Genomic DNA, 17048 nt, shown 5'->3' with positions numbered 1-17048 from the left:
ACTAGACGCAAGTCTTCTGGACTCATCTCCTCCTTCTTAGGAGAAAAGTGACCAATGGTGAACAGTGGTTCTTCCAGTTCATTGTCAGACGCATCAGATGGTCTGACTGAGGCCTTTGCGCTCTTGTAGTCTGCTGTGTCATCACTGTCACTGACACCAGCAGCAGCACCGCCCACTGAACTGGAATCTGAACTCTGATCATCATCATCATCATCCTCAGCTTCCTCAGCTTCCTCAACATCATCTGCTTTTTTCACATCACCTTCATCCTCCTCTGGGTAACTCTGGAAAATTCCCACATTTTCCCCCCACTTAGGATTGTACTCAACACTTTTTGTGAACTTAATGGACTTAGAGTCAGTCATCCATACCCTGTATGCACCTTTTTCGTACCCCATGAACAAACCATGTGCCCCACACTTCCCAAGCTTGTTGCTTTGTGGGGTGTGTACCCACATGTCAGAACCAAAGATTCTCATGTGCTTGACGCAAGGTTTCTTACCAAACATCTTCTCATAGGGGGTACAACCAATAGGTGATGACAATCTGCGATTAAAAGTGTAAACAAAAGTCGACAGAGCCTCCCCCCAATACTTATCAGGGAGATTGGCATCATGCAACAATGTTTTCATTCCTTGCAGCAACGTTTGATTTGCTCGCTCCGCAAGTCCATTCATCCATGGCGATCTAGGCGTTGACAAATCATGCTGGATTCCCTTCTCAGTCAGGAAAGCTTCAAACTGCTGAGAAGTGAACTCCCCGCCCCGATCAGTAAAGAGACAGCCAATACATTTACCGTGAACATTCTCCAACCAAGCACAGAATGCCTTGAACTTCGGAAACGCTTGCGATTTCTGCTCGAGCATAAACACATGAATGTACCTAGAAAAAGAATCAATTAGAACCATGAAGTACCTTGCTCCACCCAAAGAGGGCGCAAGCGGACCAACCAGGTCTGCGTGGACTAGCTGGTAGAGTTTGGAAGCCTGCCTGCTAGACTCCTTGCCTTTTGGAACAACCTTCACCTTGTTCTCTGCACAAGATACACATTTCATGTGAAACTTACAGGGTTTGATGTTCAAACCCTCAACCAACTTAGGCATCTTGGCCAGCGCCTGCCAAGACATGTGACAAAATCTTCTGTGTGCATCATGAATGCATCCTGCATGAAGAACTTTGTTAGTTTGTGCAACACAACAAGAATCAACATTAGACATAGCAACCACATTGTCATCATAAGTTATAAGAACATCATAAGAACAATCCATCTATAAACTTTGCATGCAAAATGTCCTCTTTGCCTTTTCTGTTGACACAAACGCTCCTCTTGAAGGAAATCTCAAAGCCATGCCCAGTCAGCTGTGGGACACTGAGCAAATTGTCTACAGCACCTGGAACATATAGTACATCTTTGATGGTAGTGTGCAGACTTGCCAGTTTCACAGTCCCTTCTCCTGCGATTCGCATCGTGTTTCCGTCAGCCAGGTGGATCTCACCATCTTGAGGTTTGAAGGAGATAAAGAGATGCCGGTCTTTTGTTACATGGCGGGTGCATCCAGAATCAATAATAAACCTGGCCTTGGCCTCTGGAGCAGCTTTTTCAGCAAGCAAAACCTTGTTTTCCACCGGCGTGGGCTTTTGCTGCTTGCCCCCCTGCTCCTGGCCATCAAACTTGCCTTTGGCCTTTGGTGAAGCTGTGCCAGCAAACAAAGCCTTGTTTTCATTCAGACGGACAAGACTATTACGTCTATGGCCTTCGAATTTTCGGCCTTCCATATATCTGTCAGAGGAACTGGAGGGGCTTCAGACACAGTATGCCGCACTCCAAACTGACACAGCAAACTCTCACACCACACAGCCCAGGTCTCATAATTGTGCCGATTTAACTTTGGGCACTTAGTGCCATCATCTGAGGCTTGGAAAAACTCCATTCCAGGGTTTTACTTGAGCCGTGAGCCTTTATGCCTTCAAAAACTTCTTATCTTGGCAGCTCATAAATCACGAAGCCTCTGGCGCAGCTTCCAGACCAATTAGGCCAGCCGGACATCAAAGAGATTTTGCCACGGCAACGAAAAGCCTCACTTTCGCTTTTCCTCCACATACCTCTCAGCAGTCTGTCGCAGTCTTACTCTCCTGTAAGTGCCGTGAATCTGGGCCCGAAACCTGTTGTTGGGATACTGCCAGGGAGATAAAGTCCATCATGGCCCCAAGCCGTGTCTGGACGATCCATCGATCTCCCGTAGGCATGCAGTATCAGCAATTAGTGACATGAGCTCCAGAAATAGCTTACCACATTCTAGAGCCAATGCACACTCTGTTAGCAGATAATGCACAGCCAAAGTCGCACTCAGGAGAGCATTATTTACAAGTTTTATTCAGCGTTGATCAGAACAAAGAAAAACATGACTGCCTGCTTCAGTGTCTACGACACAGAGCGAAAACAAAAGACACAACAGAAACATCCTGTGAAACAGGAAATACGCAGACTCTGACTCACAAAGCCTGCTCCCTTTTAAGGTGGAATGGAAATATCCTAACAATCAGAACTTCTGAAATAAAATTTAAATATCAACTGTTAAATATCAGCTTGATAACAAGCTGTCAAGTCATTCAAAAATCAAAAGGGATCCCTGTTCTACTACAAACTGGGCTCTTCTAATGTGAACAGATTTATGCCAACCTTTTTTTCAAGACAGAAAGAAATAAAAGAATCAGGGACCACTTCATATAGCCTAAAATGAGTGGCATATACATGCAGATTCATCGTATGCAGAATTCAAGAGAGTCTCAAGCAACCCAGCTTCTGAATATGTAACCCATCTGGACCATTTGGAGTGATTATGTAGTGACAGCAGAACACCTGTTTTGGTATGGAAAACTGTAGCTCTCAGAGTTCCCTGGGAAAATGGATTGATTGTTAAACCACACTGAGAATTGTGGCTCTGGGAGGGGAATAGGGCTCTCCTAAAAACAAACTGCAGTTCCCATGATTCATTGGGGGAAGCCATGCCTGTTTAAAGTGGTATGATACTGCTTTGAATGTACAGTGCAGATGGGGCTTGACTGCACCCTGAGGAATTTTGTGTTGCTGGTTCTTAAAGGACGAAAACTTTTTCCTTTGGGAACATTGCTTCTCAAATCCATCCCTTCAACTTGAGAAATGCATACATTAAAATGCAGCTTCATAGCAGCTGATATCCAATTTCTGATTGCTTTTCCAGGCAATTCAAAGAGCTGTTACATTCTTCTTTTATTCCGCTTTTGGTAAATACATTGTGAGTAGTTTATGATGTTTTGACAGTTTAATTCTTCAGCATAATTTTCAATTCTGTACCTAGTCTCTAATGGATGCAGCTTTGTTAAAACTGCATGGTAATATTGAGCCTACCTACCTAAAGTGATTCATACTTCAAAATTCAAATTTTCAACAGAATAGGAAAAGAAAAAGAAAAACCCCGGAGCTGCCATTAATCACACTTTATATATTTCTATCTTGACTGAGGTTTGTTGCGTTTACTCTTATAAAGACTTTCCAACACACATTAGTTAAATGGGCCTGAAAATCATGCATGCATATTTAATGGGGAAAAATTACAGATGTATCTCCAGTTTTAAGCTAGAAACTATTACTTTTCTTAGGCCATTAAAATATTCTGCCCCATTTAAAATGAGCTACATAATAAAACGATGTACGGTAATAATTCTACAAGGCTTTAATAATATAAAGCACTTTTGTAGCAAATGGCATTTTCTTAAGCTTCCATGCATAATTGAAATGCTTTTGTTCCGTTCTGCAAAACAGAAGAAGGTGCGAGCCCTATCAATACAATCCCAAATCCGAAAGTATGGGTGTTTGCCTGTGTCGCTCCAAGATTCCTTGAAGATTTCCACCCTACATTGTGATGCGCCGAAAGGAATGAAGGGTGCCAGGAGTCTAGATGGGGTTTGACAAACTGAGACAATGAGAAATATCAGACCCACGTTGTAGCTTACAAAGGAGGGTCCTGGAAGTTATTGAAAAGAGAGACTAAAGGGTTCTTTAATTGCATTTAATAGGATTCTTATTGCCGATTCATGTCGGTGAGAAGCGTTTGCCCTTGCTGACATGAGAAGAGGTGGTTTCTGATCTTCACCCAGCCACCTGCCAACCGTGTCCTTTCACATGCAAACGAGATGAGGGACTTTGTGTGCCTCATCATCACCATCAAAGCAAGGCGGTGGGTGTGGGAGGGGGGAACCTGAAGATAGATTGCTTACATTCTGACTGCATTGCCCTTGAGCTATTACTAATAACGAGGAGAGAAAACTGAGTTAGAGGCCCATAATGTGTTTATTAATGAAGGGTGAGTTATGACTCCGCTAGTACTTTTTTTGGAGTATTAAAGCTAGCTTTGCATTTCAGAAATAGTTGTGAGTGAAAAATATCAATAAGATAGAGGGGAAGGCGAGACAGAAATAAACCAGAGGTAATTATCTACTGAAAACAAGAACTATCAATGCACTGAATCAACAAAAATAAACTGAAAGGCTGATAGGATTAGAAATGAGCCCATTAAACAATGGTTATAGGGCTGTCGTCTCCCAATGCCTTTCAGCATGTCATACAGTCTCTTAAGAGACAGTTCTCCCTCAGGATTTAATGCTTTCTTGTTTATTTTGAATGATACTGTTTATAAGTGATCATTAAATATAATTTCTCTCAAAATATTTTTTTGTAAATACCAAGTTGAGTTTTCTGCTTCATTCTGCCAAGTGTAAACTTCTGTGCAATTTGGAATCACCAGGAACACAGTCCAGTCAGATGCCTGATGATTAAAGCAATAGTTAAAATTCTTTAACTTAAGGCCAATCAACAAGAGATGCCTGAACATCTCATAGGCCAGAATGGGCAATGTCACAGGCTCTGATTTCTGTCAGAAGGTGCAGCTGGAATAGGATAGGTATGTCCTTCCAGATGTTGTTGGACTCCACTCCCATCAGCCCCAGCCAGCTTGGTCAGTTTTCAAGGATGATGAGAACTGTAGCTCAATAGTAGCTAGAGGACCACAGGTGCTTCACCTCTAATGTACAGGTCAAACCTCCTCCTTGACTCAAAACAGAAATGTTGATTCTTTGCTTTATCCATTATTTGCCCAGATTGCCCAGACCATGCTTCAACTTGCCTCTGTCTCTGGATCTTTCTACTCCATGCAAATTAGGTTTCCTTCTCATTGTTGTGACCAACAAAGAGTTTGCTAGGCCTGTTTGTCCATCAGCACCCGAAAGACACCACTAAGTGATGAAGGTCCTTTCAAACAGTTCATTCTGATGATTTATCTACCTTACAACAGGATTTCCAAGCAGGTATGTTAAAAGGCAACATTGTTCGGTGAGAAAAGGGCCATATCAATCTGCTGGGATACCTGCATGTTTTTGGTCTGCTTTTTTATTTCAATTTTGCATGAATTTCATGAACTGACTGTAAACTAGCTAAACAGAGAGCTGGTGACACAAAGATTGGAAGAGTAATGAATGTACATTGAGTGGTAAGAAAGCTTTATGAGATTTGTATCAGCTTTGTAACCAGGCTGACATGAGGGAAATAAAATTTATTGTTGATAAACATACAACATTACTCATAGGGGCAAAAGTAATGAAGAACAAGAGAAAAATAAATAGGAAACCACTAACTAATGAGCTTTCCCAAAAGTGACCCAAGAGAGCATAACAGTGGATTTCTCTGTAAATAATATCTTGTTGATCTAGAGAAGTAATTCCGTTGCTGCAACCACAATAAAATTTGTCTTAACCTTGTGATAGTGGAATGTTATGTATTGTGATCTGTTCCTTTGGTTTTAGATTGCAAAGCATGTGAAGGGCTTTACAGAGCAGAAGGTCAAGACAGCCTAACCTTGTACCATTCAGATTAAAAAAATATTTTCATCATCAAAAAAAATAAGTGTCACAGATTGAGGCAGGCGGTGGAGTTGGGACGGGATATCAATGACAATATAGTGGTACCTTGGGTTAAGTACTTAATTCGTTCCAGAGGTCCGTTCTTAACCTGAAACTGTTCTTAACCTGAAGCACCACTTTAGCTAATGGGGCTTCTTGCGGCAGCTGTGCCGCCAGAGCATGATTTCTGTTCTCATCCTGAAGCAACATTCTTAACCTGAAGCACTATTTCTGGGTTAGCGGAGTCTGTAACCTGAAGCATATGTAACCTGAAGCATATGTAACCTGAGGTACCACTCAATGGATCATAGGAGGATGGGAAAAATCAATGAGGGCACCAATTATTTTTAAGCATGATATTCATTCAATGCATATGACACTAGTAACCTTTTGTATGCTGCCTTGAGGGAGCTTTGTCCTGAAAGGCGGCTTATAAATACTTTAAACTGATAAATAAAATTTTATTGATTCTGTACATATGCTGTTTGAAGCCTGTTGCATCATTCTCAAAGAATCACACCCTATTGCATATTCATATTATTTACTGTATTCTTCATATATGCAATACAAGTTGTCCAACTGCATTGTCAAATATGCAGAAAGCCTGGACCAAGAGTGCATGTGTGTCATTGTCTGGCTGGACGAAGAGGACTGGTGGGAGGCACCAGCCAGGGAACCTCCAAAGGAAACCCTAGAGGAGGAAGGCTCAGAGCCAGGGGATGGATGGTGGGACACCAAGGAGAGGTCAGAGGAAGAAGATTGAGAGGAAGTGCTAGATGCTACTCCACAGGGGCAAGACCTACTGGGAAGTGTTGCTGAGACCACTAGGACGACTCTGTGGTGTAGCATGGAAGGGGCCACAGGGGTAGTTACCCCAGGTGCAAAATTCTTAGGGGTGCAAAATTTCTACACCTGGCACTGCCTCAATACAGCTGTGCACTTCCGTCACTGGGCTCCACTGAAATGGCTTCTCCATGCAAACCAGGAAGTGACCTCTCCAGTCAACGGAACAAGTCTTTTTTTCTTATCTCTGTGGCTCAGATCTCCTGGGTGACGCGGATGCCATTAGGCAGTTGAATGCACATGCGTACTCTGTCTGTTTCCCTCCCTCCCTCCCTCCCCCCAGCTTTCCCCAGTGCTGGCAACCCACGCTAAGTCACTGGGCCAAGTTGCATGTTTGTTTCCTTGAATAAAGAGTTAACTTTACTGACAACAGATATCTGCTTCCTTTATTGCTTTTTTTAAAATTAAAGATTTTGTTGTTTTACAGAAGTATGTGTAATGTCTCTCGTATTTTTTCCATGTAACATTTTTACAAATCAGTTTCATTTGTTGGGTGGGGAATGGGTGGAGGGGGGGAAATGGGTGGGGGTGGGGTCGGGTGGCGATGTTTCTATTATGCTTAATGTATGTAGGGTTTGGTGTCAGCGTTGCTTGTACTGTTCACTTGTCTTCCTTTGGTGGTGAGAGAGGTTGGGGTTGGCCTAGGGTGTGGTTGTTTGTTTGTGATTGGCTGTGGTGATCTTTGTTTTCGTGTGTGAGTGGGGTGGGTGGGTGTTTTGGATCAGGTTAGCCATATTGATTTGTATGCTGTTGGTGGATTATTGTCATTGTCTTGTTGGGCTGTGTATGTGATAAAGGGAAGCCATACCGGGGTAAAGGCGTCTTCTTCTGTTTGTCCCTGTGTCAGTTTCAGTTTATTGGTTATTTTTTCTAGTCGGGCTGTTTCCCATACTATTTGGTACGACTGGTTCATGCTTACTCCTGACAGGTCTCTCCAGTGTCTGGTTATGGTGTTTCTGGCTGCTGAAAGTAGGTGGGTTATGAGTGCTTTGTGGTGTAAATGGGCATTGTTGTCTTGGAAGATGTTTAGTAGGGCCAATTCTGGGGTGATGTATAATACTTGCTTAGTTATTTTACATAGCTTCCTTTATTGCTGACCTGTGTCTGACTTTAGCCCCGACAATGTGGGCATTTGCATGTATTGTGCCATGTCACATGGTCTGTCTAGCAAAGAATGAGGAGTGCTTTTCTCTAGTTGATAAGTTCCTACTCTTTCAACGGACTCTAATAAATTCCACCATGAAGAGCATGGCTAGAGGGTGCTGGACTAGGCATCCCTAACCATTGGCAATGCTGGTTGTGGCTGATGGAACTTGCAGTCCCACATTGGTTATCCCTGGTGTAGCAATACAGTGCGCCTATGTGATTCTCTCTTGGTTATTGTGTTTAATACACATCCTTGGTGGTATTGCAGAACTGGGGCACTTTCTCCATTTAGATCCACATGCCAGAGAAGTTCCTTCACTGACACCATACTGGAAACCTAATAATAATAATGACCTACCACTGAAATGGTTTTAATAAAAGAGCCAAGTATTTCTGTATGCACACAATTCATTATAGTTTTATTGCTATTGCTGATTAATGTAAAATGAATGAAATGCAAGACGGCAAACAAAAATACATAAGCATATGCGATTCAATGCTACACTTATTAGATAATTAAATAATGGATCATTTGTTTAATTAAACAAATTTACTATTTTCATATTAAATAATTGGGATTGCAATTGAAATATTATTATAATTAAATGATCATGAATATACTTGTACATAGTAATGATGGTTCATTATTTCGTACATAAAAATAAATCTGGGAAGTAGTAAAGCCCAAGCACAGGTTGAACATACTGGACACAGTATGCCGCTGAATACCAGTTGCAGGAGAGAAAGAACGGGCAAGGGTTATTGCCTTCATGTTCTGCTTGTGGACTCTTCTCAAGATATCTAGTTGGAGGTCCTCTCTCAGAAGACTAGAACCTGAGGCCATCCCATGAAGCTGAATCATGGGACACTTAAGACAGCCAAAATAATTACTTCTTTATACAGCATATATACACTATGAAATTTGCTTCTTCAATATGTGGAGCTGGCCACAAATGTAGATGAGTTCACGTGAGTTTTGACAAATTCATGGAGGATATCAATGGTCATTGGCTATATAGTGGTACCTCGGGTTAAGAACTTAATTGGTTCTGGAGGTCCGTTCTTAACCTGAAACTGTTCTTAACCTGAGGTACCACTTTAGCTAATGGGGCCTCCCACTGTCGCTGCGCCGCCGCCGCATGATTTCTGTTCTCATCCTGAAGCAAAGTTCTTAACCCAAGGTACTATTTCTGGGTTAGCAGAGCCTGTAACCTGAAGCGTCTGTAACCTGAAGCGTCTGTAACCCGAGGTACCACTCTATGCTGCCTCTAGGACCAGAGGCAGCATTGCATCTGAATACCAGCTGCAGATTAGTGATGATGGGTAAAGGCTTTTGCTTTCTTACCCTTCTTGAGAACTTCCTAGAGTATCTATTGACCACTTTAGGGAACAGGATGCTAGATGGATGGACCTTTGGTCTAATCCAGCAGAGCTCTTCTTTTGTGAAATAAATACAGCACAAAAAGCGTTATTCCTTATCTGGTAAGAAAAATACCAGGAATATAGAAAGTGTTTCCATTTAGATTGTAAGGAGTCCAGGTTCTCAGCTTGGTAGCACAGTACGTGTAGGTAATTAAAAAGGAGGATTTATTGCAAAAGCAACAGATAACTGCGGAAAGCTCTAACGGAGCTTCAGACACCATCAATCAAGAGGACCCTTCTGAAGATCGCTTCCTGTGTCTACAGAAGATATTGAACTTACGTAGTTTACGTCGCTTGCTCTGCTTCCTGTCTCATAACCCTCCCTGTCTACGAGACCATGGGCTGATTGGTTCAGCCCCAGCTTCCTCTTGCCCTGACAAGTTGTCACTCTGTACTTTCCCACTTGATCGCTCTTCAGGCGAACTGTGGCGGTGTGCCAGTTCACTCCTGGCCAATCTCTTGTCAACCTGCATTCCTAGGGGTGGGGTGGACGGAGCGAGCTGCTGTTCAGCTGGCTTCACCTCTAAGCTTCTCTGCTCCTGGCAGCTTTCGGAAGCCTGCTGTAAACCTTTGCTGAGTGCTGGCACATTCCTGACATAGATGCTGATGCAAAGTCTGTATCATATTCAAAATGTACATAGGAATCCATTGCAGTTGGATATTGAAACCACTATTGCCCATTGCTGACTCACACTTGCAACTTCAATTGCTGCATGGCCGTTAGATGTTGTGAACAATACCTGCATCCCTTGCAGTGATGCACTGACAAGAAAAAAATGCATCTGCTGGATATTTTTCTGCCACAAAGCTGTCAACAGCAGAGGAAATGACCTTCAGGTTCAGAAATTGTCAAATCTAATTTGAAACAAAATCTCTCTCTATCTATATTAAACAAACACGCATTCTGGATGGAGTGTTTGACACCTTCTACCACAGACCTCTGCCAACTTTTGACCTCTTCTCTCAGTCTTCTGATATGAAATTTGATATATGATTGTACAAAATCGGCAGCATCGGCACTGTAGGTAGCATTATTCGACAGCCAGTTCAGTTCCGGTTGGAAAAAAGGGTACGTACATAATTATTTTTAGAGGAAAGCATCATAGGGCTGTGCATTCAAAATTCTGTGCTAAAAAAAGCTGAATTCTGTGAATTGCATCCATCATGTATAATAATCAAATGTCCATATATTTGCATAGATTATCTTTTTGTGGTTCAATGAAACTGTGCCAATGGTGTGACCAGGTGCTAATTTTCTCTTGGTTTTCCCGATTTGCCAGGATCCACTGGCATAAGAGTGACTTTGTTCTCAGAGATGTGTTGCGCTTGAATGAGACAGGGGTTGTAAAATGAAAATAAAGCAAACACAAGAACAGTCTATTCAAGGAGATGTGCCTGGAGTTTCTCAAAGTAGAAAAAATTGTTGCAAGCATTTCTGCTTTGAAAAAATTGTTTTGCACCTTGCAACCTGCAACTGCCTTACTATTTAGCCTTTGCCTTATTTTAATCAAAACCAGGTTTATATTATACAAACCCAGATGACCCTCATTTATAGACTTGGCCTTTAATGGTCTGGTGGGGGCAGGGGGCAAAATCTACTGATGCCTTGAGGAAAATGGTTGGCGTAATATTCTGCATGATGAATGGACAGGGAATTGATGTTGTTGTTTGGTGTCGGTGATCAACTAAATTTTTACGTCTTATGCTGGGAGCAGTGTTAAGATTAATGCAAGTAAGTGAATGTAACTTTATTTGTTTCTAAGTCGTTTGAAGTTAAGTTCTGTGAGTAAAGCCTTTGAACCAGGTTTTTGGACTGGAGAATTTTTATTTCAATACAGGAGTCAGTTTTGTGCATCCAGTGGCTTCCACATGCATAAAATCAATAATCTCAATAGGTGCACCATGGTTTCTTCTCTTTGAGCTCCTCCTAGCAGTCATTCCCTTTCTGGTTACTGCTATGGATGCAGGCCTGACTGATTTGTGTGTTTATTCCATAGAAACATAAATAACATTCTGAACATATCTTAAAACATAAAAAACTCAGTTATAGAGTCGAATATGCAGAGCAAGAATCACACAAGAATTGTTCTCTACAAAAAAGACAGCAGAAAGGTAACAAATGTCAATATTATTCTTAATGTTATTAAAAATTAACTATGACTTCCACAAAGTTGCATACTGAGACAGCTGCATTACATCCTTTGTTTTCTTATCCACATACATTGCAAAATCAAACCATTCTGATCCAAAGCTAGATCTCTAGCCAATTTTAATGTATGTGCCAACTTTCAACCAAGGCTACATCCCAGTACTTTTTATACCAATGGTTTATTATTATTATTATTATTACTAATATCAAATATTTTCATCCCTCCCTCTCTGCCCACCACACACCAACATTTATAAGAGAAATTTACTATACTTCACTAGAATAACCTTAAAAAAAATGACCAAATGTAATTTACCCTAAATGAGCAATTATTTTGACAACAAAAATAGTAATGTAGTTACATCAATTATATGTCCCATGACATATTGATTATTGCCTGTTCCAGAAGAAAATAACCAACACAACAAAAATCACCTCCACCAAATAATAGCTTAGAAAAACCACAAGAAAGTAAAAAGCCAACACTCAAATCTTTAGCATAGGGTAAATCGGGAAATTTATGCTCTCAGGTTAGGAAGCAACTCTGAATTTTCATATATGAACAAGACTAAGCACTATTTGTATTGTGCAATCCCCAACATTCTCGAGCCACAGGCTCCCTCCTCTTTTAATTTAAGGTGCAATTACAACGAACAAATACATATTTCAGAAACTCCCTGTTCAATCTTCCTGTACAATGTCACAAAGAAAGCAATTTAAAGCACAACTGTTCCCAAATGTTTTCATAAACGCAGAATACTTTCTCTGCAGTATTGTCAAAATGCTCAAATACACAAAATTAAATGAACATTTAAATTGATTTCAGGTTTTCTTATACAGCGAATAACATGCAGGCATTAACAGCTTGCGGCTGCCTAAATCCTACATCATATAAAAACACTAAAAAAAATTAAAAATCCCATGTAGCCTGATCCTAAGCATTGTTACTGTGCAGTAAGTTTCTATGTGTTGTATGGATTTACTGTTAAGTAAGTGTACATAGGACCAAAGTCATTTCTAGGAATAATTACCATTAAAGTGGAATTTCAGAGCTAATAGTCTTGATTGCCCATAGTAAAAATATACGAAAAAGAAATCTATGTAGCATTCAGTTAAGAGTTGTTTGCTTACAACTGACTCCCTGGAAAAGACCCTGATGTTGGAAAAGATGGAGGGCACAAGGAGAAGGGGACGACAGAGGACGAGATGGTTGGACAGTATTCTCAAGGCTACCAGCATGAGTCTGACCAAACTGCGGGAGGCAGTGGAAGACAGGAGTGCCTTGCGTGTTCTGGTCCATGGGGTCACAGAGAGTTGGGTATGACTAAACGACTAAACAACAACAACGAAACAGGGGAGCAAAGGCATATTGTTCTACACTTGCAGCTGAGTTGCCAAATTACCATATTTTTTGCTCTATAAGACTCATTTTTCCCCTCCTAAAAAGTAAGGGCAAATGTGTGTGCGTCTTATGGAGCGAATGCAGGCTGCGCAGCTATCCCGGAAGCCAGAACAGCAAGAGGGATCGCTGCTTTCGCTGCACAGCGATCCCTCTTGTTGTTCTGGCTTCTGAGATTCAGATTTTTTTCCCCTTGTTTTCCTCCTCCAAAAACTAGATGCGTCTTATGGTCTGCTGCGTCTTATAGAGCGAAAAATATGGGTATATTCAGAAAATGAGAAAAGCTGTATTCCAATTGATGAAGGATGACTAAAAAACACCTCTGTATCAAAAAACACTGGTGCCAAAGAGAAAGTGGGGCTGATGCCCCTCTCCTGGACTGACCATTCATTGGACCCATCTTTTGGCAGCACAGGCCATGGCAGTTGTCTTTGGAGGAGGGGGGCAAGTAGGATTTTTTTGCTCGCTAGCAGATTGACTTTGACGGCAGGTTATTTCACCTGCTCTATACTGATGTGTTGGTGGGTGTGGTCATTAAACAGGGTGATTGGCAGCATCAGCAGGTAGGTCTAGGAAGTTACGAGGTAGTTGAGTTTTGGGGAGCACTTTTAGGCACCAACAGTCCCGAGACTTGCCTTCAGGCTGTGGTGCTTGATGGGTGAATAGGGAGCACCTTTGAAGAAGAAGAGAAGAAGAGTTTGGATTTGATATCCCACTTTATCACTACCTGAAGGAGTCTCAAAGCGGCTAACATTCTCCTTTCCCTCCCTCCCTCACAACAAACACTTTGTGAGGTGAGTGGGGCTGAGAGACTTCAAAGAAGTATGACTAGCCCAAGGTCACCCAGCAGCTGCATGTGGAGGAGCGGAGACACAAACCCGGTTCCCCAGATTACGAGGCTACTGCTCTTAACCACTACACCACACTGGCTCCCAGTCACCTTTGGAGCTGATCTGTAGCACCTGCCTGGAGTTGTGGGAACCCCAGGAGCAGATGGACTAGAAAGGCTTCCCTATTAACCCAAAGGGTGGGAATTAAGGGTAGATGTAGAGGACAATGTTTTTCATGACCCCCCCTGTTTTATCTGCAAGCCCCTCCATGTCAGGGGAAAAGGCAAGGTATAAACCAATGAACCAAACAAACAATACCCATTGCTCTTGCTAGGGCTGACTTATCCTCAGTTTAGTTATTAGTTAGATCCAGTGCTTTCTTTCAACCGGAGTGCGCCGGAGCACAGTTCTGGCACCTCTCAGGTGGGCGCCACTGTAGATTGGCACTCCCTCTACCTGCTTCTTGCCTTTATGTACTTCTGAGAAGCCCAAAACAAACATTTCAAGTCAAAATGGAAGCTGACAACCTTGTGCAAGTCAACTTTTTTTAAGATCTAGGACTCCACCTAGCTCCTAGCCGCTCCTAGCCATGATTGGTCAAGCTATGGGGCGAGGCCAATTCACATTTCTTCAATCCATCTCCCATGTAGCAGTGATGGGCTTTAAGCTTTCCAACCAGGCCTCTACTGTTGCACATGCACCCATTTGCACGAGGGCCCTTCTGAGCTGCCCTAACCATCTGGCTGAATCTAAGAGAGGGAGGGAGGTGGAAGCGCATTTATTTGATCTGTACCAGCCCCAGGGGCGACTGCCAAACCAACTAGGGAGACAGTTCACCATAGTTTTCAGCACCTCCATGGGCGGTGAACACAACTGTTGTCAAACCAGCATGTGTTCAGAGCTGCCCTAAGTCACCCAGAAACTTACTGTGAGAACTTCATTGTGAGTTTCCGGCACCTGTTTTTCTTGAAGGAAAGCACTGGTTAGATCCCACACCTTGGTTCCCCTATGCAGATTGGTTTCAAGTTTAAATATTTAAATAAATGTGGCCTAGTTCACCCAGTTTTGTGACTAGCATCTTAATTTTTCTGTGTGGCAAGAATTTTTATCCCTGCTTGAGAGCCAGTGTGGTGTAGTGGTTAAGAGCGGTAGTCTCGTAATCTGGGGAACCGGGTTTGCTTCCCTGCTCTTCCACATGCAGCTGCTGGGTGACCTTGGGCTAGTCACACTTCTTTGAAGTCACACCTCACAGAGTGTTTGTTGTGGGGGAAGAAGGGAAAGGAGAATGTTAGCCGCTTTGAGACTCCTTAAAGGGAGTGAAAGGCGGGATATCAAATCCAAACTCTTCTTCTTCTTCTGATTTGCCAGGCTATAATCCATGGTTCCTTTCCTACTCTGGGCCCAATATTCTTTCAAAACAAACAAACAAACAAACAACTCTGCAGACTGTACAGTTAGTGGGTATAGTATGCATGGATATATGCAGTACTTTTTTTCTTAAAAAATGTTTAGGGACAGTGATTTTTTTCTTTAAAAATGTTTAGGGGTACTCTCATTTTGTCTCAAGAAAATCACCATTTTATAGTTCAAATTGGGAAAAATAAATACAGTAAATGGACAAAAGTACAAAGATTCACAACATGTCTAGGGGTATGCGTACCCCTGCGTACCCCCAGAAAAAAGTACTGTTTAGGGGCACTCTCATTTTCCTACTCATATTGAAATACTGCCCCTCAATGAGGCCAAACTTAGATTCACAAAATGTTTAGGGGTATGCGTCCCCCTGCGTCCCCCCAGGGAAAAAGCACTGGATGTATGTACACTAATGCACAGTAGCAATGCTTGTTAGTGCATCTGGATGCTGTTGCAATGTAAACATCTCTAGTGAAAACAATAAGGGAACAGTAAACTCTCAAGGGTCCATTTGCATCCAGTGAGAAGTCTTCCATCCAGTTCAAATATGTACATTTCTGCTTGGGAAGCCTCATGTGGAAGTGCTTTAAATAGACACTTCCGGCCAAAACAAGTGCTATGAAGGATATGATGAGGTCAAACTATAATCAAGGTATTATGCAAATAATGAGCTAAGCTCTTGCTTCCCAGTAGTTTGTTAATGAATTATCACAAATGAGCGAAGGAATACCAGTGAAATAGGGTTAAATAGTTAGCTTTCAGTGGAAGGAACCAGCATCTTCCCTCTTTGTAATTAATATTTGCCAGTGATAATCTTCATTTGCTAATTGTATGCATGGTATTAATTAAATGATTAACATCACTGTCACATCCCATTTACCTGTGGACAGAGTCCAGGAGGGACTGTGTGCATCTTTGCTTGAGGTATATTAATTCATCCCAATTAGTCATAACCTTTCCTAACCTTGAGCCACACTGTATAAATCCAAGATCTCATTCTTCATCTGAGAAATGTTCATTCCTGCAAGGATTAAAATGTAACATATCGGAATCTATAGCTCCTTGCTTAACATAATTACACATTCCCTCATCTGAGCAGCTAAGATCTGATTTACAGATTGTGCAAATTTGTTCACGCACATTTAAGTCTTATGTGTGGAAGTGAAACATACTTTCTGATTGTCGTGTCCCACACAGTGATTTGCAATGGGTGATCATGACTTCTGTGTAGGAATTTTGGAATAAGAAGCAATAGTGGCAGCCCTAGTAATGTTCAGTGCCTTTTTTCTGGGGGGCGGGCCAGCGGAGATGCAGGTACTCACTATGAAGTTGTTGCAGTAAAGGCTTGTTTTGGCATGGACCTCAGCACCAACCTCCCCGGCTGTATTGCAGGGGGCTGGACTAGATGAACCTTAGTATCCCATCCAATTTCCCAGTGCTGCTGCGCTCTCGCATGAGTCAGCTGGCTCCTGCAAGAGCATGACACCAAATCAGACATGTGTCCTGATTTTCATCAGCTGAATGCTGGAATCATTGTACTTGCCCACATTGGCCCCAAAGTGACATTGCATCACTTCAGGATATTGTTGACAATTGCAGTTACAAGTGTCAGTGGTCTTGGAGTGCCAGAAAAGTCAGCAGAAATGTCGGCAATGATGAGCTTTTGGCTGCTTATTGAGGACGCCATCTTCTGAAAGTGGCATAGAAATAAAGATTCTTTATATGTCCCAATGTTTCTGCAACATTTCCTTATCAAAGCTAAACTCATGGATTCTCAAAACTATCCTTTTAATTTTATTTAAAAAATAAAAATAAATGAAAATGGGGGAAAAAATGGGTTGTGTCCAACTACGTTGTAATTGGAGTAGTCCAACTGAAGTTAATGGACTTGCATTAGTCATGGCCTTTAAAT

General features: G+C 42.0%; 1 long non-coding RNA gene across 1 annotated transcript in view; it reads right to left on the bottom strand.

The window, feature by feature from the left end:
* LOC308486080 overlaps positions 1-13602 on the bottom strand; it is a 234704-nt gene extending 221102 nt beyond the window's left edge. Inside the window, exon 1 of the long non-coding RNA XR_013990925.1 lies at positions 13567-13602. This is a non-coding gene — a long non-coding RNA (uncharacterized lncRNA). The remainder of the gene's footprint in view (positions 1-13566) is intronic.
* Between the last annotated feature and the right edge of the window lie 3446 nt (positions 13603-17048).

This window comes from Podarcis pityusensis, assembly GCF_964106645.2.
Source record: "Podarcis pityusensis genome assembly, chromosome: 10".
Taxonomy (NCBI): Eukaryota; Metazoa; Chordata; class Lepidosauria; order Squamata; family Lacertidae; genus Podarcis; species Podarcis pityusensis.
The sequence above is the reverse complement of the archived record's forward strand: the minus strand, read 5'-3'. Positions and strand labels throughout refer to the sequence as shown.